This window comes from Schistocerca gregaria, chromosome 4 (assembly GCF_023897955.1).
Source record: "Schistocerca gregaria isolate iqSchGreg1 chromosome 4, iqSchGreg1.2, whole genome shotgun sequence".
Taxonomy (NCBI): Eukaryota; Metazoa; Arthropoda; class Insecta; order Orthoptera; family Acrididae; genus Schistocerca; species Schistocerca gregaria.
Window position 1 is genome coordinate 326,186,716 of NC_064923.1, and position 23,962 is coordinate 326,210,677.

Here is a 23,962-nt window from a genome sequence, read left to right on the forward strand (position 1 = left end):
ATCCCATAGAAGGTTGATTTTTGCACCTGCCGGACAGTCACTTTCTGTCGCCCTCCCGGGGTACATCGTGTATGATTAGCAGCTGATATTTTTGCTGCCATAATTGTCAACACAAAAGTTTCAAATAAGTTTTACTAAAGACTGAACTTGCGACCTCGCGGTCAAGGAGTTCCCTGTTTGTTTACATGCTACGTTATTCTCCGAAGTTCGCTTTTGAAATTTGGAAAATGATATGAAAAAAATACAAACGCTTGTACTAAAATATAGGGGTGGGGGGTGAGGGCAGGGGAGGACGTGATAAGTTTCATGAACCTATGCCACTCCCATCCCCTGTGGATACGCTCTTTGAGAAAAGTCGGCCTGTATTACGCGTATAGTGGTGCAGCAACTTCCGATCACAAATCAAAATCGGCGTCGGAAATAGGCGTGCCGCTCGGTAGATTGCAGCTGGTTTATTGAGGGAGCCTACACGGAGAATAGGCGGGTGGGTGGCGACCGTGCGGTGGACAGGCGCTGAGCAATGGCAGCGGAGTGTGCATATTCATGAGCCGGCCTCAGCAGGAAGCTGGCGCCAGAAAACTGCGGCCCAGAGCCGCCACGCGCGAACCGCCCCCAAAACGCCCTCGCTGCGTTCCGGGCCCGGTTTTATTGATGTAGCAATCTGCACCGCAAGTGGCAGCAGCCCGCTCGCGCTGCAGTCGGCCGCGTAACTGACAGGCCACACCGCGCTACTACTCCGCTGACGCCGCTGTGAAAGCCGGCCTCCGGGCGCTCTTCCATTAGCGGCGTGCCGCATATCAGTCCTCTTCCGTTCGCTGCCTCTGTGGCCGAACTCTCGAAAATGAATTGTTCCGTCAAATTCCTCCGTTACCTATTCCTTCAAAACATTTAGAATTCTTATACATCTACACACTGCAAATCATCTAACGGTGTGTGGCGGAGGGTACTCCGTCTACCAATATCACTTTTCCCTTTCTCTGTTTCAGTCGCGAATGGTTCGCGAAAAGAATGATTGCTCGTAAGCTTCTGTGTGGACTCGCGGTATTTTAACGAGATACAAACTACTGGCCATTAAAATTGCTACACCAAGAAGAAAAGCAGATGGTAAACGGGTATTCATTACTAGAACTGACATGTGATTACATTTTCACGCAATTTCCATAGATCCTGAGAAATCACTATCCAGAACAACCACTTCTGGCCGTAATAACGGCCTTGATACGCCTGGGCATTGAGTCAAACAGAGCTTGGATGGTGTGTACAGGTACAGCTGCCCATGCAGCTTCAACACGATACCACAGTTCATCAAGAGTAACGACTGGCGTATTGTGACGAGCCAGTTGCTCGGCCACTATTGACCAGACGTTTTCAGTTGGTGAGAGATCTGGAGAATTTGCTGGTCAGGGCAGCAGTCGAACATTTTCTGTATCCAGAAAGGCCCGTACAGGACCTGCAACATGCGGTCCTGCACTATCCTGCTGAAATGTAGTGTTTCGCGGGGATCGAATGAAGGGTAGAGCCACGGGTCGTAATACACCTGAAATGTAACGTCCACTGTCCAAAGTGCCGTCAATGCGAACATGAGGTGACCGAGACGTGTAACCAATGGCACCCCATACCATCACGCCAGGTGAGACGCCAATATGGCGATGACGAATACACGCTTCCAATGTGCGATCACCGTGATGTCGCCAAACACGGATGCGACCATCATGATGCTGTAAACAGAACCTGGATTCATCCGAAAAAATGACGTTTTGCCATTCGTGCACCCAGGTTCGTCGTTGAGTACACCATCGCAGGTGCTCCTGTGTGTGATGCAGCGTGAAGGGTAACCGCAGCCGTGGTCTCCGCGCTGATAGTCCATGCTGCTACAAACGTCGTCGAACTGTTCGTGCAGATGGTTGTTGTCTTGCAAACGTCCCCATCTGTTGACTCGGGAATCGAGATGTGGCTGCACGGCCCGTTACAGCCATGCGGATAAGATGCCTGTCATCTCGACTGCTAGTGATGCGAGGCAGTTGACATCCATCACGGTATTCCGTATTACCCTCCTGAACCCACCGATCCCATATTCTGCTGACAGTCATTGGATTTCGACCAACGCGAGCAGCAATGTCGCTTTACGATAAACCGCAATCGCGATAGGCAACAATCCGACCTTTATCAAGGTCGGAAACGTGATGGTACGCATTTCTCCTCCTTACACGAAGCATCACAACAACGTTTCACCAGGCACCGCCGGTCAACTGCTGTTTGTGTATGAGAAATGGCTTGGAAACTTTCCTCATGTCAGCACTTTGTAGGTGTCGCCACCGGCGCCAACCTTGTGTGAATGCTCTGAAAAGCTAGTCATTTGCATATCACAGTATCTTCTTCTTGTCGGTTAAATTTCGCGTCTGTAGCACGTCATCTTCGTAGTGTAGCTATTTTAATGGCCAGTAGTGTACGCAGGAGGAGGCAATATTTCGGTTGACTCTTTCAGAAATCTCTCTCGGAAATTTAATAGTAAACCAACCCGTAATGTAGAGTGCCACTTTCGTAGCACCTGTCATTGCATATGAATGTGCATCACCGTGAACCCTTCACACTTATTAAATGAACCCTTAACCAAATACGGTGCTCTTCTTTTCATCTTCTCTAATGCCTCCATCAATCCTATTTGGTACAGATCCCAGCCTGAGGGGCAAGATTCAATAATTGATCGAACGAGAGCTTTGTAAGGTACTTCTTTTGTGGATGCACTACAGTTTCTGAGGATTCTTCCAAACAAACTCATTCTGCCATCTGCTTTCGAATAACACCCTTCCTGTGAAATACAACTAGCTCTTTATTCAGATGAAGTGCAGAGTGCTATTGACAAGGGATTTCAAATGGTTTCCGTATTTCTGGATTTCCGGAAGATTTTGAGCACACAAGCGGCTTATAGTGAAATTGCGCTCTTATGGAGTATCGTCTAAGTTACGTGACTGGATTTGTGATTTCCTGTCAGAGAGGTCACAGATCGTAGTAATTGACGGAAACTCATCGAGTAAAACGGAAGTGATTTCGGGCGTTCCCCACGGTAGTGTTATAGGACCTTTGCTGTTCCTTGTCTATATAAACGAGTTGGGAGACAATCTGAGTAGCCGTCTTAGGTTGTTTGCAGATGACGCTGACGTTTATGGACTAATAAAGCCATTAGCAGATCAAAACAAACTGCAAAACGATTTAGAATAAATATCTGAATAGTGTGAAACGGTATTTAGTTGAATTTACAGCTTTTAGATTAGACTGATTTATCGTGTAACCGAAGTTTAACGAATTCCTTTTAGAACTCATGTGGATGACCTCACACTTTTCGTTATTTACGGTCAATTGACCCAATTACGAACAACTGAAATTGGAAGAAACACAAAGAAAATGTTGTGGGGAAGGCTAACCAAAGACTGCGTTTTATTGGAAGGACACTTAGAAAATGTAACAGGTCTGCTAAGGAAACTGTCTACACTACGCTTGTCCATCCTCTTTTAGTATACTGCTGCGCCGTGTGGGATCCTTACCAGATAGGACTGACGGAAATCATCGAAAAACTTCAAAGAAAGGCAGCACTTTTTGTACCATCGCGAAATATGGGAGATAGTGCCACAAACATGATACGTGAACTGCAGTGGCAATCATTAAAACAAAGTAGTTTTTCGTTGCGACGGGATCTTCACATGAAATTTCAACCACCAATTTTCTCCTCCGATTGCGCAAACATTCTGTTGGCACCCACCTACATAGGGAGAAATGATCATCACGATAAAATAAGAGAAATCAGGGCTCGTACGGAAAAATGTAAGTGCTCGTTTCTCCCGCGTGCCGTTCGACAGTGGAACGGTAGAGAGACAGCTAGAGGGTGGCTCATTGAACCCTCTGCCAGGCACTTTATTGTGAATAGCAGAGTAAACACGTAGATTTAGATGTAGACTGACCTCCAACTATCTGAACAATGTAAACTCACCGGCCAACGTTATTGCGACACTGTACTCCTTCCCCATGCACGTCTTTTCAGGGAGGAATACGGCACTGACTTCATTTTTATGGATGACATTGTGCAACCACATCAAACGCCACACGTGGAGGAGCTCTTGGAATGATAGAATATTCGGCGAATGGACCGGTCTGGCCGTCCGCCACGTGAGAAATGCTGTGGGGAGGCGTATTGCAGGACATCCACATGCACCCACGACCATCCAGCAGTTGTGAACCACGCTGCTGGAAGAGTGTAACGAGCTAACACGACAACTCTTCCTAATCTTTATGGCCAGCATCGGAGTGTCCTTCAGATCATGCCTTACTGTCGGTGGTGATCACACACCCTTTTAAGAACCATGTCCCGCCTTCTGTAATGCTCAGAGGCCCATCATAAATCGCGATGACTTCAGTATAATTATTGTCGTTGTATAAAAGTGTCATTTCTATTCGTCTCGTTGCATATTTCTTTCAGTTGCCTTCTATCCTGTACTCTACTGTATTGCAGCAGTTCTTAATACGTAGGGACCAAGTTTCATCGACTATTATGTTACTTGGCAGTGGCACATGAAGAGAAAATATCTTTCGTTCTTTTAAGTTTTGGACTCTATTGGATTTTTCCTCAGAAAAAGCGGCGGCGAAGCTGCCGTGCGATGACGTCACGCAGCCCCTGCGAACGATTCCCTTGTGGAGCCTTCAAGCACTGCTAACGTCGTTACTCTCTTGCCTGCCTGCACTTCCCGTGAGGCCTCTAACATGACTTCAGCGGGCATCGCAACACAGGAGAGCAGCGACCAAGCTGACACTGGAGAGGGCTCCCATTATGCTTTTCGGTAAGCAACTCGAGCGCAACGCCTTACTTTCTCTCGCTGTAGAGACAGCACTTACCGGCCTAGAATAGTTGGTAAGTAAATTGCACATTCTTGATTGTCACAACAGAAGATACCCTCCCGCGTGACACTTGTACTATTTACATATTAGTCTTCTATGAATGGAGAAATGAAACGGAGGCCAACGTCAACCACCTCCTCTTTCGCTGTCTCTTGTTGAGAGTTCAACAAGAAGAGCTAATATGATTTTAGTGTTTATGATATGCCAGACAGAGATTTATTATTTTCTTACTAGTATAAAAATTGTACTGAAATACTCTGTTCTATTACTTTACAGTTCAACATTTTAAGATGTTGAAATTTTAGGAGGATATTCAGTAGCAAAGGACACTAATTTTAATTAAAATTAATTTTATTAATGGGATTACAATAGCATAAACAGAGATAAGTTGTGTGACAAAATGGAGAAGTTTGGAGTACCAGAGAAGATTACAAATCTTGTAAAAGTTACACTGAAGGGTTCGAAAAATAAAGTGAAAATGGAATAACATTCCACAGCTTTCTACATAAGAACAGGAGTCAGACAAGAAGATGGAATATCACAGCTCTCATTCAATATTACGACAGGCGTTCAATAAGCAATGTTACACTTTTTTCTGAAAGTAGGTTGGGTCTATTAAGTTTTTTAATACACTATGTTATACTATACCCTGTTTTTCAACATAATTCCCGTGAAGTACGACGCCCTTGTGCCACCATACTGGGAGAGCCTGGATGCCTATACGGTACCACTGACTGGTTGACATCGAAGCCAAATCTTGCTGCATCAGTAACCTCCCCGTCACCCACACACTGCTTCCCCCGGAGTGCATCCTCCGTTGGACCATGGACCACGGGCTCCCGGATTCGATCATCGGCCGGATCGGGTCTTTCCTCCAGCCGGGGGACTGGGTGTTTGTGTTGTCCTCCTCATTTCATCACCATTCGGGTATATGGCGAGACTGGATAGTGAAAAGATTGGGAATTTGTTCGGGCGCTGATAACCACGCCATTGAGCGCCACCCTCCGAAACGAAAAATAATAATCATCATGATCGTCATTGCGCCAAACAGACAAGTCGAAAGCTGCGAGATCCGGGCTGTAGCGTGGATGAGGAAGAACAGTCCACTGAAGTTATGTGAGCTCCTCTCAGGTGCGCAGACTTGTGTGAGGCGCGGCGCTGTCATGGATAAGGACAATTTCGTTTGCATTTTTGTGGTGACGATCACGCTGAAGTCGTTTCTTCAGTTTCCTGAGGGTAGTATAATACACTTCAGAGTCCATCGTTGCACAATGAGGGATATTAAACAGAATAGTTCCTTCACACTCCCAGAAGACCGTCGCCATGCCTTTACCGGCTAAGGGAGCGTCTTTGAACTTTTTCTTCGGAGGAGAGATGGTGTGGTGCTATTCCATGGATTGCCGTCTTGTCTCTGATTCGAAGGGGCGCACCAATATTTCATTGCCTGTGACGATGTTCTAAAGAAAAGTTGTTGCGATCAACCTCGTAACGTGCAAGCAGTTCCCCACAGGTGATCCTTCGTTGCTCTTACGGTCTTATGTTGGGCGACAAGGAAGCCATTAGGCACACATCTGTGTACCCCAATCGGTGGACGAGTGTGCCAGCACTAATAACAGAGACGTCCAGTTGTGCAGCGAGGTGTTTGATTGTAATCCGTCAATCAGATCGAATAACTGTGTCCGCACGTCCCAACACTGCAGGAGTCACAGCTGTGTGCGGAGGGTCGGCACGCCGGAGAGCGCTCAGATCTGGGCGCTGGCGACTCGCCGTGCTTTTGTTCGCTGCCAGGTCTCTGTAGACATTCTTCAAGGGCCTACGAATATCTACGATGTTATAGTTTTCCACCAAAAGGAACTCAGTGACACCACTCTGCTTGGAACGCACCTCCGTTAAAAGTGTCGTTTTGATGGTTATGTACAGCGGCGCCACCTACAGGAATTTTATGAAACTATAAGGGGCTGAAGCGGGAATATTCCACAACAAATTCAGCATTTTTCTCAACCGAAACTAACCGTGAAAAAAAATTTGTTGCATCACTTATTGGACCCCCACTATAAATTTCAGGTAGCATTGGATTTAGCAAACGAAGCAGAAGAGGAATTAGCATAGATATAGAAATGAATGTACTTGCCATTGCAGATGATGTAACATTAATGGGTAGATGACCCTAAAATACTGGCAAGAAAGCTATTTAAAATGGCGAGAAAACAAAATTCATGAGGGTGAAAAGAAATTACAAGACAAAAACGCAGGAAACGCTACAGATTGATAACTAGTGGATGAGATTAAATATCTGGGGGTTGTAGCAAACAACAGAAATGATGAAAAAATAATTAGTAGCGACGGTCAAAACGACATCCAGGACGTCAATCACTCAAAAAGTTGTCATCAAATTTTTTTTCAAAAGGAATAAAAATAAAGGAATGTAAAACTGCAATCAGAGCAATGGCAGTATATGGAGAAAAGCAAGGTATACACAGACGAAGATATAAGTTTTTGGAGATAAAATCCTGCATAATATGTTTGGACCAAACTGTCAGGGAGGAGAAAGCCGCAAAAAAGTTTATGGAGGAATATAATGAACCAAATGTTGCTGGGGAAGAAAGACAAGCAGGCTGAGATGGGCCAGGTATGTCTACAGAAGAGAGGAGGGAGCAAGATTGAAAGACGTATTAGAGAAGAAACCTGAAGGACGAAGACCTTCAAACAGACCTAAAGTAATCTGGAGAGACCCGATGGCCAAGGATTTTCAGATACTTTGAGCAAGGGCAGAAGACGCTAAGGATAAAACGATGTGCAGAACGCTAGCTGAAGAGTTCAAAAACCGACTGCTGTTTGCGAGGTGAGTAAGTAAGTAAGTAATTAATGCAACTGCAGAAACCTGTAATGTTTATTATGCACTCTTTACTACCATCTAAACACGAGGTGGCTGTATGGTTCTTTAATTTCCACTGTCCCTTTTCCAACTCTTTACTAACTTGTTAAGTAGAATAACTTGTTGCTGTCGGTTTGCAGCTTACGTAAATGTGTGCACTAAAAATAGTTGCAAGGTTAAGGAATGTAAACTCAGTGAAGAAACAATAAAACTAAATCAGATGAAATGTTAACGCACGTAAATGTGCTACGAGCGTTGATTGTTGTCAAAGTGCAGTTGAAATGCACGATAAAGCCAAACGAATGTCGGGAATACCGTCGCGTATACGCTGCCTTTGTTCTGAGAATGGAAGCATACGCTAAGCGGGGCACCGATTTTGCTCCTCTTTCGCAAGGTTGTAATAAATAATTAGATGCAGCTAATGGTAGTCTAATATGGTACGCTATTGAAGCATTTTCGAGAAATCGGGGTTTATGAACCTGCTAAATACTAGACGACAGCGGACATCGAGCAGTGGCTTTAGCGCAACCTGCTAAGGTGTTTTACCACAGATCTGTCCGTACTGCGTTCCAGTAGCGCCATTTTCTCTTTCCTAATATTCCACCAACAACATATCAAATTTCTCCGGAAAGGAATAATAATAATAATAATAATAATAATAATAATAATAATAATAATAATAATCCACTGGAACTTATGACAAAATTACCGCCTTCCGCTGGCAAGAAACTGACGGGACCACAAGCCAGGAGAAAGTTGAAAGTTGTCGGAACCGAACACACGAAACTACTGAGCGACTTATGATTTCAGACAGATTGGATATTGGAACATGATACACCAGAAATTACAATTGTGGAGAAAAACAAAATATGAATGATGGACATTGCCACTTCAGGTTGTAGCAGACCCAGTAAGAACTTTGAAAATCTTGCCAGACACTTGACAGTCGAACTACAGCTACTCTGGTGTAAACAGGTACAACTGTTACATTGGTTCTCGGAGCAATGTCAAAAGATCCTAATGGAAATTTGAGAACCACTGGCACTGATAAAACATCCACCTGCCAAACACAAAATATCATATCACTGGGATCTGCACATCTTATCCGCCAGTACATTACGCTCTCATAGAAGCTTGTGAAGTGTCCGACTAGTGATTAAGTGCGAAACTCAGCATAATGACCTCGTTTTCTGTGTTTACTATTGTATTTCTAATAATGATTATCATTTTGGTACATTCGTGAAATAATTACCATTTATTTGTCGACACATTCAAGTGCACATCGCACTGATGTCATACTTCGCTATAGACACGTGTGCTTTGAATAATGTACCTTTTATGTGAGATATTCACGTAAATGTAGTGTGCAGTTCTAGGCCCTACAGTCTGGAGCAGAGCTACCACTACGGTCGCAGATTCGAATCCTGCCTCAGGCATGGATGTGTGTGATGTCCTTAGGTTAACTAATCTAAGTTAGTCACCGAGCGAGGTGGCGCAGTGGTAGCACACTAGACTCGCATTCGGGAGGACGACGGTTCAATCCCGCGCCCGGCCATCCTGATTTAGGTTTTCCGTGATTTCCATAAATCGCTCCAGCCAAATGCTGAGATGGTTCCTTCGAAAGGGCACGGACGACTTCCTTCCCCATCCTTCCGTAATCCGATGAGACCGTTGACCTCGTTGTTTGGCCTCTTCCCCGAAACAACCCAACCCTTAGGTTAGTTAGGTTTGATTAGTTCTAAGTTCTAGGCGACTGATGACCTTAGAAGTTAAGTCACATAGTGCTTTGAGCCATTTGAACCAATGACGTTGTTCTTAGGAGCTAGTATCATGCTTGCTGTATATGCCAAGATGCGTCTCCATGCGACTAAAGTCCACTGCGGCACATTACAACAGCCGCTAGGCGGTGTATGAAGTCACCTATTCGTCCTGTGAACTAAAACTCCTACCCTGAGAGTGCTGCCCTGCAGTTTTCAGTTCACGAGTATCTGTTTACCTAGTGTAACCTTGGTTCAAAATGGCTCTGAGCACTATGGGACTTAACTTCTGAGGTCATCAGTCCCCCAGAACTCAGAACTAATTAAACCCAACCAACCTATGGACATCACACACAGACATGCCCGAGGCAGGATTCGAACCTGCGACCGCAGCGGTCGTGCGGTTCCAGACTGTAGCGCCTCGAACCGCTCGGCCACCCCGGCCGGCCAGTGTAACCTAACTGCTACTTTCTACGGCAGTGACCTGCGCTGTGTCTGTGGTTTCCTGTCTTCGAGTGTCCTCACTGCCTTCCTACGGCATCGAGCTTAACAATACTTTAGTCAATAAGTGGGTAATATATGATGCCTTCTCCTACGGAAAAAAATTGTTGACAAACACTTCGCATGACTTTTACATATACATACAAACATCAACATAAAACATTTGTTACATATACCACAATGAATATCATTCTTACCATTGTTCCTCTCCAGAGAAACATGACATGTTGCTGCGATACAAAAGCTATAAGAAAAAAAATAAACGAGTAAAAGGAAAAACTGCGGGACTTCAATACAGTGTGCGTAGCTTAGTAGTCTGCCGGCTTCCCGGCTGTTGCGAAATATAGCAAAAGCGGTGACCCACTGGGTGTACGGTTCGCTTGTGTGCAGACAAGGTCGCGCGCTTAGCTCTCCTGCAAGCTGCGGGTCCGTGACGAGTGTAGCTATCGCACCCAGGGCCGCCCGCTGGCCTGACAAGAGCCGCCTCGTGAGCCGCGTGCAGCACGGGCGGCTGGGACGGCGTGGCGTGTACAGGCCGCCGGCGGCAGATCACAGCCCGCGGCACGGCAGCCGCAGCCGCCACTCGACAGCTAATCAATGTCGCCGCCTTACCACCGGACGACAGCACTGTCGTCTGCCCCGCCGTGACGTCACCTTTTGTGGCACGCCGACGCCACTTGCCAGCCTGCACCCGCACGAGGGTGGCCATTCCGCAAACGATACGAACGAGACCATCGAAACGGCACAGAAAAATTCAACAGCTGAACGGAACGTAGGTGCGTCATCACTCACGGAAATAAAAACTGCCGACGGCAGAGAGATCGAAGATTTCAGTGTTCAAATGTGTGTGATATCTTATGGGATTTAACTGCTAAGGTCATCAGTCCCTAAGCTTACACACTACTTAAGCTAAATTATCCTAAGTACAAACACACACACCCATGCCCGAGGGAGGACTCGAACCTCCGCCGGGACCAGCCGCACAGTCCATGACTGCAGCGCAGATTTCAATGAAGCACGATGAATCAGAAAGATACGAAACGATCTACCCTGCACGAGTAAAACTGTCATCACTGAATTCGTTACAGCTAGGGAAGTTTCGGTAACACATTCGCTACAATGCTTGGCAGGCCTATCAACACCAGGGCCTAAAACTGTATTGATACCACAATAACATCGGAAGAGAAAACTCGGAACCTATAGTACTGCGACATATCTATGTTTATTTCTAAGCTTTTCTTGACCACAAAATGCCTTATTTACAATACAAGCTGGGCAAAACTTATGCTATGTTTCCATCAAACAACTTAAGTATGGCCGGTCGCTGTGGCCGAGCGGTTCTAGGGGCTTCAGTCCGGAACCGCGCTGCTGCTACGGTCGCAAGTTCGAATCCTGAATCGGCCATGGATGAGTGTGATGTCCTTAGGTTAGGTTTAAGTAGTTCTAAGTATAGGGGACTGATGACCTCAGGTGTTAAGTCCCATAGTGCTTAGACCCATTTGAATCATTTTTTTGAACTTAAGTATGAAAAATATAGACGAAAGAATTAAATAAGGAATGATACCACCGAAAACAAAATACAAGCTTCGGCATAATTTTAGGCCACACATACGTCTCATTACTACAGTGAATCACGACAATTTTTAAGACAACAGGACCCACTTAAAATATCCTTTTTTAAACATACAAAAGCGCCCATTTTGAAAACAAGGCAAAAAGTGGAAATTTAGCTACGTTAGTATCAACCACATCCAGTATAAAATCAATATTCGAACCACTTTCCCTTGGTAGGAGGTTCATACTTAATATTACTGCTACATGTTGCTGAAATCTAACACGTTTATTATACAGTATGATTGAAGAGTCGCGCACATCAAAATAAACGTGCCTATAAATAGGAGTAGCGCTGGATCCGTCCGACGGCCACCGTAAAATAGCACTTCAGTTGCTATTGACAACAAACGAAGACGCCAGGTCGCACGACGTCTCTATTATTACCCACTTTGCTTGGTAAATATGTCGTTTTCCCAAGAGCAACAACTTTTCATTGCTCGACAGTGTTTCGCCAGTTGTTCGTATGGACACCGTGTACACGCACTTCGTGAGAAATTTCCAGACACCGCAGAGCCGAGCAGTCCAACAATAACGGATTAAACTCCTTTCCGGGAATGGGGGTTAGCCACTGACGGGGAAGAAAACCACGCGACCGGCCATTTTGATGGACGCTAAACAGGTTGAAGTAAGGGCATGTGACGCTGCGTTCGCCTTCATAAAGTTTGAGAGGTCAGTCTGACCAACCACAGCTTTCGTATGACATTGCTCAGAAAGTGATGCATATCATGTTCGCAGAGTGCAAGAACTGAAGGCAACAGAAAAGCAAAGCGTCAAGGGTACTGTACATTGTTGTTGATGTCCATGGAAACGCACGAATGGAAGGTGTTTTCTTCACTGATACATCATGGCTTCACCCTTTGCTACATGAATGTTCGAAACACAAAAATTTGATCAACCGAAAATCCAGAAGTCTTTCATGAAAACACCTTGCGCTGTCAGAAAATTGGAGCTTGGTGTGCCGCATCGCGTCGTCAGATAATCAGCTGTACTGTGTACCAAGACATCATTACGCTGGTTATTTCGCTTCTTGCGGCTGAAGTGCGCAACTTTTGGATCACCCTGTAGAATGTGGAAGGTATATAATTTTTATTACAAAATTTTTATTTCCTTTTTACTACACACATACTGCTTACATTTTAATTCTCATTGAAACAGCAGCGAAAGACAACAATTTTTCTCAATATCATTCGACACTTACGACAGCGGTAGTCTGTTTCAAGTATCGATACTTATTCATATCACTAACGTCGGTATGCCCTAGTAACAGTAAATGGCACATCATGTTGTGATCAGAGTTTAGAGTGCAAACGCAGTTACAATCTCTCGAACAAAAAAATTTTTTTACGCTCTCCATTCAAACAAAAACTGTCTTTTGAGAACTGCTCTTTGTTTTCCTTTCCGTTATTTCATAAAAGTAATTTTATTTGAAAGTCTGTCCCTCGTAAACAGCTGCCGGAGTGTGTCAGTGATTTTTCGGCTGCAGTTATTGCTGTGAAATACATTCTGGTGCAAAAGCCGCGCGGAGTGGGCGCCGAATTCTCCCTCGGGCATGTGTGTGTGTGTGTGTGTGTGCGTGTGTGTGTGTGTGTGTGAGAGTTGTTAGTAGCATAAGTTAGTTTGAGTAGTGTGTGAGTATAGGGACAGGTGAACTCGGCAGTTTGGTCCCTTAGGAATTCACACACATTTGAACATTTGGTGCAAAAAATTGTCTTGGGCTGTGGAATGTTTCCAGGAGAGATAAAAAAAACCATACCATATGTTACAGAGAAGATACTACAATTCTGAAACAGGGGCAGAGGAATGCGTAAAATAACACTGAAATTTCAACTACAATGGTAGAGATAAATGTAATAAATAAAAAAGCGAGTACTACAAACATTCACCTGTAAACAGTTTTTCTCAACTTCAATACCATAGGAATACGCGAAGAAGAATGGGCACACGGATAAACAGAAAAAGGTATAAGTGAATTATGCTGTCGAGTTAAGACTAAACAAAGGAATCAACTTGGTAAAGAGGAAAAGACATACCGACGAACTCTGCAGTGATATACCCATCGCAAAAGTCAGTTTTTGAATTTCAAAGTGGTTGCGAAGCGACTCATAAAATATTGTAAAATTCACAAAGTGTCATGCGCGATCTTATTCCCATAGTCGGCATTGAAATGAGCAGTGACTGCTTTTCACTATAGAGTAAGTACAGTTAGATAATACATCATCATTCGTTGAAAAATATCCATCTCAAAACAGAGCAAAGATAAGAATGGACGACCTCCTCCTTAATGGTGTTGTTCACAATGTTTTTAAAGACATCGTACTACATTCGATTCTTCATATAAACTCCGCAAGTCACTGGACAGTGGATGGCAGAGTGTGTTACGTATCCCATTATTGACGACTTTCTGTCATGCCCGTTCGCGTTTAGAATGAGGAAAATATGCCTCTGCAAACACTGTAGCATCTCTTACATTAAATGTTAATAAAAAGAAGTTCAGCTGTATTTAAGGCACTTTTATTGCGACACAACCGGTTTCACTGTAAATGAACATCTTCAGGTGACCGCAAGCTCACCAACAGTTTTCCTAACTAGTTTCCATAAAGACTATTGCTGCACTTTTTCTATCATATAAAAATGCTTACTTGAACGAAACCAGTTGTGCCATAATAAATCTATTTGGAATACAAACGTGGTGGTTTTCTTATAAACATTCAATTATTCAGCTGCGGTGCACAAAATGGTCAAGAGTATCTCTTATCTTGTTTCCATTTTCTATACCCGTTCTCTAAATTTACTTAACAAAATTTCGCAGAAATAATGTTGCATTTCAAGCAAACATTAAAACAAATTTCCTGCTTATCCTTGTCAGTCTTTCGCTGCGGTACACCGACTATTACTATTCTAGCTGCGCGCATCTGAATTAGTTGTATGTCTACTGTCGTGCCTACTTGATAAAGACCCCAAAAAGTGCAGCAGTACTCTAGAATTGGTGGGATAAGAGGCTTGTCTGTGGTTTCTTTTAAAACTGTACTGCACTTTCTCTGAACCCTTCCAACAAATCTCGGTCTTTCTTTCGCCTTCCACAATAATGACTTTACATGATCGCCACATTTCATGTCACTTTTCAGTATTATCCCTATTTACTCATACGATAAAACGTACCAAGCTTGTAATCAAAAATACTAAACGCCAATTAATTTAATTCTTCCATTTACTCCATATTCGTCCTGTGTAATGTAGTTTCGTTGAATTATCCCTTAATATTTAGATGATGTGGCAAACACTAGAAGCTTAACACTCGTCTTGTTATGTAGAACTACTGGTTCTTACTCTTCGTTATGTACGCTATCAAGTGTTTGTCCACAATTCAAGAGAGCTGCCATTCATTACATCAAGGGGGAAAACTGTATTTACCTGTAAAAGAGTAAAGGATGAAAAACTCAGTTTAACAATAGAAATGAAGAGCAAAGAGAAGTCCGAGAGAAATAGATTACTATAATTATTCTTCGTGGAAAAATTATCGAAGATAAATAGAGAGCGACGGTCCTCAGATGATATTTATACACACAGGTTTTGATGTAACGCCGACAAACTAGTTTATGGAAGTTGTTCTGGAGTTCCAAAAAACTGAAATGAAGTAGTACGGGTGGATTTTTAATATTAAATTAGACGATTCTGGTATAGGTGACCAGTGGGATGCTATCCTTGAGTATCAAGAACATAATTCAACTGGTTTTAAATGATAATATCTATATTAAGGTTCTGTTCAAGTGTTGATTTAGAACGATCCATTTGAGATTTAAAGTGATGAGATATATTTGGAGGAAGATAAGTATAGCACATTTTTTGAATGTAATAAAGTTTTACGCCCTGTCAAATCGATAGGCATATCTTTCCAATGGCACTTTTCCTCGGCGTTTAGTTAAAAGAACAAGCTCCAGAACCTAATGATTCACCCTAAACAGAAAGAAGCACAACAAGCGAATCCCACGTGTCTCAGTCTGTTTAGATTTGCAGAATGGCGCCGTTAACGGTACTGAAGTTGCCACGGTTCAGCGTTTTAGTTCTTGAACCGTTCGCAGTTTAACAAGCAGACAAAATGGAACAGAACAGACATTTTACTTCCTCGGAAACGACAGACAGCCGAGGCTCTGGTAAACTGAGACAAAGGCATTTCTTCATCTCCTAGGGCGGATGCCTGCAATAACGCCGAGATTGACCAGGAAAGAGAAGGACCGTTTGAATTACAGCCTTTACAGAGCGATAACGGAGATAAAACCAAAAACCCCGTCGGTAGTTGGAGACAGAATGAGGCACACGCCCGCGGGCGCCTGATCGAATGAAATAAAACGTAGGAGGAGCCGTAAAAGTTGGCTGATGAAGACCGCACCCTCCGTAGAAACCATATAAAGTCACCACCGTAAAAATATATTCGACTCACTAGCGACTGAGAAAGGATTTGCCACCACAGATAGCAGGATTTTTAGAGCAGGGTATTCTGTAGATACCGCGTCGCCAACAATGGCGTCGGATGTCATACGTCTGCAGCTAAACAATTTTGCTTTCATGTTTCAGATTTGTTAGCTCTACAAATTAGACATAGTTGTGACAAATAATGTTCTCAATAACTGAAGACAGCAGAACACTGATTGCTGTATTTTGTTTCAGGTGGTGCAACCTCGAACATACACTACTGATTGGAAACAAGTGAAACATCAAGACCGAGAAATTTTGATCACAATGAAATTTATTGTGCCGAATAGGGACATGACACTATACAAATGTTTAACATTACTGTCAAGTACATGTACTGTAACTGGAAATTCAGAAAGGAGTAGCGCCACCACGTGCTGTAATCAGTGTCTCTAGAGGTCTTGGCATGGAACAAAGAGTGCCTGACTGCTCTGCCACGCGGTTTGTTGGCGGCCCACTAAGTATCAACTGTGACTGCTGGAGGACCTTAACGAACAAGTTGCCTGCCGACCATATCCTGGGCATGTTGGATGGGTAACACTTCAGGCGAACGGGCAGGCCACTAAAGCAGTGGTACCCGTCGTTCTACGAAGAAGTCTGGCACATTTCTCGCTACATGCGACCGAGCGTTGTCTTGCTGAAATATGGCTTGTGGAACGGTCTGCAGAAGGGGCAACACCTCTGGGTACCAAACCTCTCCGAAGTAGCAGTAGCTTTTCAGGTTGCCGTCAAGGCATAGGAAGTGAGTGTGTGATGTCCTTAGCTTAGTTATGTTTAAGTAGTTCTAAGTTCTAGGGGACAGATGACCTACGCTGTTAAGTCCCATAGTGCTCAGAGCCATTTGAACCATTTGAATTCGTTCACCACGGCGGCATCGAACGAGTAAGCGGTTATCACCGTAGGACAAGTTGAAGCGGGACTCGCCCGAAAACACTGTAGTTTGCCGCTCAGCATGCCAGTGTCGGCGTTCACCTGCCCACTGCAGCCTGCAGCGTTTGTGGTTTCTGCTCAATGGAAGCCGACGCAGTAGCATGCGTGCCACTAGTGCAGCCCGTAGAAGTTTAAACGACTCGTTTAAAAATGTTTACTTCACTTGCTCCATGCGTCGACGCAGACACGTCGACACCTGTTGCAGTGCTTCAACGTCGCGCCTGCACACAGACGAAGGAAGCTGTTCTGTCCCTTAGGGCCAAGTGGTCATGATGGCGGTAAATCGCTCTGTGGTCGTTCAGTAACCTGTCGGCGCCGTGTACGACCACCTTCCCTCCACTGGTTCCACATACGCCTCACTGTGGAAGCAGCGTGCCATGTTCGAGTCGTAGTGTCACGAAATGACAGAACCGCCTCCCGGAGACCAATCATTCTGCCCCGTTCGAATGCACTCACAGACCGATATCCCACCCTGTGATGTCGACGAGGCGTAGTGGCACTTGGTTACACGTCTCTACTTCGTATGAGGGCTCCACACCGACTAAGCATTGCGTAACACAGACCTGTTCGGTCACAAAAAGAGAGCGCTGTTGGGCCTACATGCACCCCACCGTTTTACCATTTAAACCACTTATTACGGTTCCACTGTTCTACACGTCCTCTTATCGTGGTGTGTTGCAGACCACTGTTTACAAACAGCAGTGTACGATCAAAGGAAGAGCGTGTCATTCTTTGACGATGAGACCAGGGATTAGAAAAGAGGGGAGAGGAGGAGACGAAGATTACTACAGTAAGAGAGGTGAAATAGCATAAAGTATTATGGAAAATGTTAAAATGGTTCAGATGGCTCTGAGCACTATGGGACTTAACTTCTGAGGTCATCAGTCACTTGGAACTACTTAAACCTAACTAACCTAAGGACATCACACACATCCATGCCCGAGGCAAGATTCGAACCTGCGTCCGTAGCGGTCGCGCGGCTCCAGACTGAAGCGCCTAGAACCGCTAGGCCACACCGGCCGGCTTACTACCGGTATTTAGTTACGGAATTAAGTTATAAAGTAAAATAAAAAACCTTGTCTCTCGATTTTCTGCGTTTCCCGAGACGAGAGTGAGACGGAAATTATACATTATCTTTTCCTCTCTGCAGGAGTAATTCTGAACTTGTTTAATTTTAATGTCACCACATGTCTCGCCCAATGACGAAGACAAGAAAGTCTGAGAAATTAGAGCTCATATCGCAATATGTCGATAAGGCATGAATACATTGTCAACTTGGTAATGGACGGAACAGTAAGGAGCGAAAATTGTAGAGAGACTTAGGCTCGAATACAATAAACAGGTTGAAATCGACGTGGGTTGCAGCAGTTATGCAGAGGCCTGCACAGAACACAGCAGCGTGGGAAGCTGCTTCAAACCAGTCTTCGATAGAAGAAGAAGAAGACGATGACGACAACAACAACAACAACACAATTATCCCAGTTATTTTCTCTTCCTTATTTTGGCTGAATGTAACAGGAAAGAAGCAAAATGGAAGTAGTAGCAGAAGTACCCTCAGCCACACGCTGTAAAATGGTTCAAATAGCTCTGAGCACTAAGGGACTTAACATCGGAGGTCATCAGTCCCCTAGAACTTAGAACTACTTAAACCTAGAAATTCTTCCAGTCCATATGTGGCGTAACAGCAAACCAGTGCTTAACGGTATTGGTTGAGAACAGTCTTGGTTGCAATTTTAGTTTTTTTATTTTTCAACGACGCGTTTCGCCACTGAGCGCGTTATGCAGATCTTGGTGCCTCTCGCGTCCATCTAGAAATGATAACCTGAAGATGCCTAAATAAGGCGGAACGAGTCGTTGAAAATTACCAAAAAAAATAAAAAAAATAAAATTGCAACCAAGACTGTTTTCAACCAATACTATACTTAACCCTAACTAACCTAAGGACATCACAAACATCCATGCCCGAGGCAGGATTCGAACCTGCGACCGTAGCAGTCGTGCGGTTCCGGACTGAATCGCCTAGAACTGTTCGGCCACCGTGGCCGGCCACACACGCTGTAAGACAACTTGCGGAGTGTAGATGTAGATGTTATTCGAATTTATCATTGAGCTACTCCCACAAACCATCTTGCCGAGCATCGTCTAAGCACACGCGCACATTAACGGAACTGAAGGCAGATGACATTACAACACTAGTTACTGCCCACCAATTGACTGACTCGGTTACATATAGCAGCGCCGTGTCTGAAATTCCCCGGCAAGGGCGCAGCTGAGGTGCTGAAACGCGACACAAATACACAGGGACTGGTCAACCCATCAGAGGCCTCTGTGCTTAATTGTGTGAGGGCGGCCGCAAATGGAACGGCGCGTGCTAACCCGTACACGCGCGTATCTGCAACGCGTCAGCGGCGGTCCGCTTCAAAGTCAGCCAGCTGCTACGGCCGTCAGCGAATACATCACGTACCTGCGAATACCACTCCGCTGCCAGAACGACCCTTCTCTCTTATTTCCCTTTTCCCATCGCGCGACTAACATAACAGAATCCGCGGCACATTGGAGCAAGACTGAATAATGAAGTTACGGACACAGAAAGGGAAAATCTGTATGAAAAACCCCTTGATGGCCGTGAGTACACTTCTAACGTCATTCTACACGCAAACATAAAATTTCTTCTTCGATAAAACATTCCTTTATCAGTACCAAGGAAAAATGGGGAGAGAAAATAGAAAACTGGGATATTGTTGTTGTAGTCATCTTCTATTGAAGACTGGTTTGATGCAGTTTCCCACGCTGCTCTGTCCTGTACAGGCCTCTACATACCTGCATAACTATTGCAACCTATGTCGATTTCAACCTTTTTACTGTATTAGAGCCTTGGTCTCTCTGCAATTTTCGCCCATACTGTTCCATTCGTTACCAAGTTGACGATGTCTTTATTCCTGTGGACAAGTCCTATCAATCAATCCCTTCTTTTAATCAAGTTGCGCCATAAATTTCTTTTTTCCTCAATTCTATTCAGTATCTTTTCTTTAGTTATTCGACTCACCCATCTAATCTTCACCATTCTCCTGTGGCATTAGATTAAAAATACTTTTTTTTCTCTTTCACCCGAACTGTTTATTGCCCAAGTTTGACTTCTGTGCAAGACTACACTCCACATTAATTTTATAACAAAAGGCTTCCTAACACTTAAATTTATGCTACGTGTCTACCCGCGGCTTCCCCCACGTATGCGTACATCAGATATTGCGAGCACCTCTTTGCGTTCTCTTCCTCTCACCGTATTTCTCCTTTTCCCCCGCTCTCTGCTCATCTCCACCTTCCCTTCTTACTGTATATCTCCTCCTTCCCCCTCACTCTCCCTCTCCTACTCCCATATCTACCTATCCATCTCATTCTCCCTCCTTTCTCTGTCTGCCCATCTCCTCCTACTCCCCCCCCCTCCCTCTCTCTATCTCTCTCTCTCTCTCTCTCTCTCTCTCTCTCTCTCTCTCTCTCTCTCTCTCTCTCTCTCTCTCTCCATCACTGCTCAGTCATGCTGATCCACATGGATACCCTCTGGAACAAGTTCCGATATTATGTGCACAACATGCTCTTATGTATATAGATGTGTGTGTGTGTGTTTTTTTTTAAGAAATTTTTCTTTTCGACAAGAAATGATTTTCTTGCTCTTGCTGGTCTGTATTTTGTATCCTCTCTACTTCAGCCATCGTCAATGATTTTGCTGCCCAAATAGCAGAATTCATCGACTAATTCTACCGTTCCATTTCTTAATACAATTACATCACACTCAATTTAATTCGACTAGTTTCCATTACAATTGTTTCACTTTTGTTAATGTTCACGACAAAGCCTCTTTTTAAGACACTATTCATTCCATTCAACTTATCTTCGTAAGTCCCTCCCATTTCTGACAGAATTACTATGCCATCGGCAAACGGCAAAGTTTTTATTTCTTCTTCCTGATATTCAATTCCGTTCCTAAATGTCTCCTTTGCTTTCTCGCTGGAATCTTAGAGTCACTCTACGCACAAGAAAAGAAGATATTGTTAAATATTTCACTGTCAACTGACTTAGTACACCTACATTTATAATCTGCGAATCACTCTGAAGTGACTGGTAAGAGTACTTATTTTGTCCCATATATTAAAGTTTCCACCGTACGTTTATGTATGGAGCGTAGGAAGAATGACTGCTAGTAAGTTCTGTGCGAACAGTTGCTTGCCTAATTTTATCTGCGCGATTTATACGGTATACATACAAAGTGGGTCGAAGTATTCGTGGTTTTCCTGCTTTGAAAGACGGCCGTTGGAGTTTTGTAAGCATGTTCTCTCGACATGTACAGCGTCTTAATTAGAGTGTCTCCATTAACATTTCCCAACATTTCTGCTATTTCCAGAATGAATTTCCACACTTCAGTGGAGTGTGTGATGATAGGATACTTCCCGTTAGATTTGAACTGTTTGTCGGATTGTACTCGAACCTGTTTGGAAGGTAGGAGAGAAGGAACTGCCTGACAAGAAACTGTGAGGGCGCGTAGTGAATCGTGGATGTATAGCTCGGTCGATAGAGCACATGACCATGAAAGAAAAAGGATCCGGTTTCGTGTCCCTGTCTAGTAGATTGTTATAACCTGCTAGGAAGTTTCAGTTTTTCCCCTCTCTCGCCATTCAAACGATCTTGTGACTATTAGCGCCATCGTTGTTTGTGCACTGAGGTAACAAATGCCCTGGGATGTCTCCTAATGTTTTGTCGGATCTCCTTTTGACCGGCGTAGTGCAGCGCCACGACGTGGCATGGACTCACCAAGTCGCATGGATGTGTGTGATGTCCTTAGGTTATTTAGGTTTAATTAGGTCTACGTTCTAGGGGACTGATGACCGTAGAAGTTAAGTCCCATAGTGCTCAGAGCCATTTAAACCATTTTTTTAATTCACCAAGTCGTTGGAAGTCCCCTGCACAAAATACTGAGCCATGATGCCTCTATAGCCGTCCATAACTGCGAAAGCGTTGCCGGGGCAGGATCTGGTGCACGAACTGGCCTCTCGATTATGGCCCGTAAATGTTCGATGGGAATCATGTCGGGCGATCTGGGAGACAAAATCGGTCGCTCCAGTTGTCTACAATGTTTTTTAAACCAACTGCGAACAATTGTGATCCACTGACATACCGCATTGTGATCCACAAAACTTGAAACGTTGTTTGGGAACATGAAGTCCATGAATGGCTGCAGTGGTTTCCATGTCAATGATCGGTTCTGTTGGAACAGAGGACCCAGCTCATTCCATGTAAACACAGCCCACATGATTACTGAACCACTGCCAGCTTGTACAGTGCCTTGATGACAACTTTGGTCCATGACACCGTGGGGTCTGCGCCACACTCGAACCCTACCATAAGCTCTTACCATCTGAAATCGGGACTCATTTGATAGGCTACGGTTTGCCAGTCGTCTAGGATCGAACCGATATAATCACGAGCCCAGGAGAGGGGCTGCAGGTGACGTCGCGTTGTTAACAAAGGCACTTGCAACGGTTGTCTGCTACATAGCCCATTAACGATGAATTTGTCCGCTCTGCTCTAACGGATACATTCGTCGTACGTCCCAAATTGCTTTCTGCCATCTATCGGTCGTTAAGTAAAGGCCGTTGGCCACTGTGTTGTCCGTGGTGAGAGGTAATACCTGAAATTTGGTATTCTCGGCCCACTCTTAATCCTATGGATCTCGGAATACTGAATTCCCTAACGATTTTGAAATGAATGTCCCATGTCGAGCTCTAACTACCATTCTGCGTTCAAAGTCTGTTAATTCCCGTCGTGCGGACACAACCACTTCTTAAGCCTATTCACATGAATCACCTGAGTAAAAATGACAGCTTCGTGAGTGCATTGCCCTTTTATACATTGTGTACGCGATATTACCGCCATCTGCATATGTGCATATCGCTATCCCGTGATTTTTTTCACCTCAGTGTGTATGTTTCCTGTTCCCTCTTAGTCTGATCGCACGCGGGTCCCATACACTAAAGCAGTAGTCAAGCATAGTTTTAAAAAGTGTTTTGTATGCTATCTGTTGTAGACTAACAGCAATTTGCCAGTATACACAAAAAAACCATTACTTGCCATTTTATTTCTATGGTTGTTCCACTTCATATTACCACATATCACTTATACCACATGAATCTAGTAGTGTGTTATTAATCCGACAGCTCTACGTTTCATGGAGCGCACAATTTTGAACTTAATAGTGAGTTATCATTCTTTGAACCAAGGTATATTTTGTGGAGCTGCAAATCGATATTATTGTAATTTTGATCAGATAAACAGACCTCATAGATAACTGCTACACGTACGAAAAGCTTATGATTTCAAGGAATGCTATCTGCTAAGTCTTTAACGTACAACATGAACGGCCACGATAATATTATATTATACACCTACCTCGCCACTGCCTCCCCCCCCCCCCCCTCCCCGTCCCCAGGTCATTACTTCAGTGTCTTTCTGGATATGTCACGCAACACCGATTATTCTCTTACATTTATCCTAGTCAAGAAAAAAACAAGTACGGTACAAGTGATTTACCTGTAAATACGTCCTCCGATTTTGATGCCATACTGTCTTCAGAAGTACGAGAATCACGAGTAGCAGTTAATTACCGTTCAATCAATAAAATTCCATCGTTTTGCATGTCAGAAGTGGGACAAGGGTGAACTCAGTTTCTTCACAGAGAAAATGTTTCTGAATTCTCACTACTCACTGAGAGATGATATAGCATGCATCGAGCAGGTATCATTCTGAATACAGACTTGTGAGGCAACATGTACAGCTTCCATGCAAGAGGAATAAGTGTGTGAAATAATATATTTCACCCTAATGCGTATGATGGGCAATAGCAATTTATTGTGAATATCATATTGTTACATAGCAA

The 23,962-nt window shown here is 44.1% G+C and overlaps 1 protein-coding gene and 1 long non-coding RNA gene across 9 annotated transcripts in view; one reads left to right on the forward strand and one right to left on the reverse strand.

Moving 5' to 3' along the window:
* The window catches only part of LOC126365733 (multiple PDZ domain protein), a 2,074,088-nt gene that overhangs the window by 1,382,258 nt on the left and 667,868 nt on the right, over positions 1-23,962 (reverse strand). The gene's annotated exons all lie outside the window — the stretch shown is intronic.
* Positions 4,740-23,962, forward strand: part of LOC126365738 (uncharacterized) — a 54,135-nt gene continuing 34,912 nt past the window's right edge. For both annotated transcript variants that reach the window (XR_007566256.1, XR_007566255.1), the window contains exon 1: positions 4,740-4,829. This is a non-coding gene — a long non-coding RNA (uncharacterized LOC126365738). The remainder of the gene's footprint in view (positions 4,830-23,962) is intronic.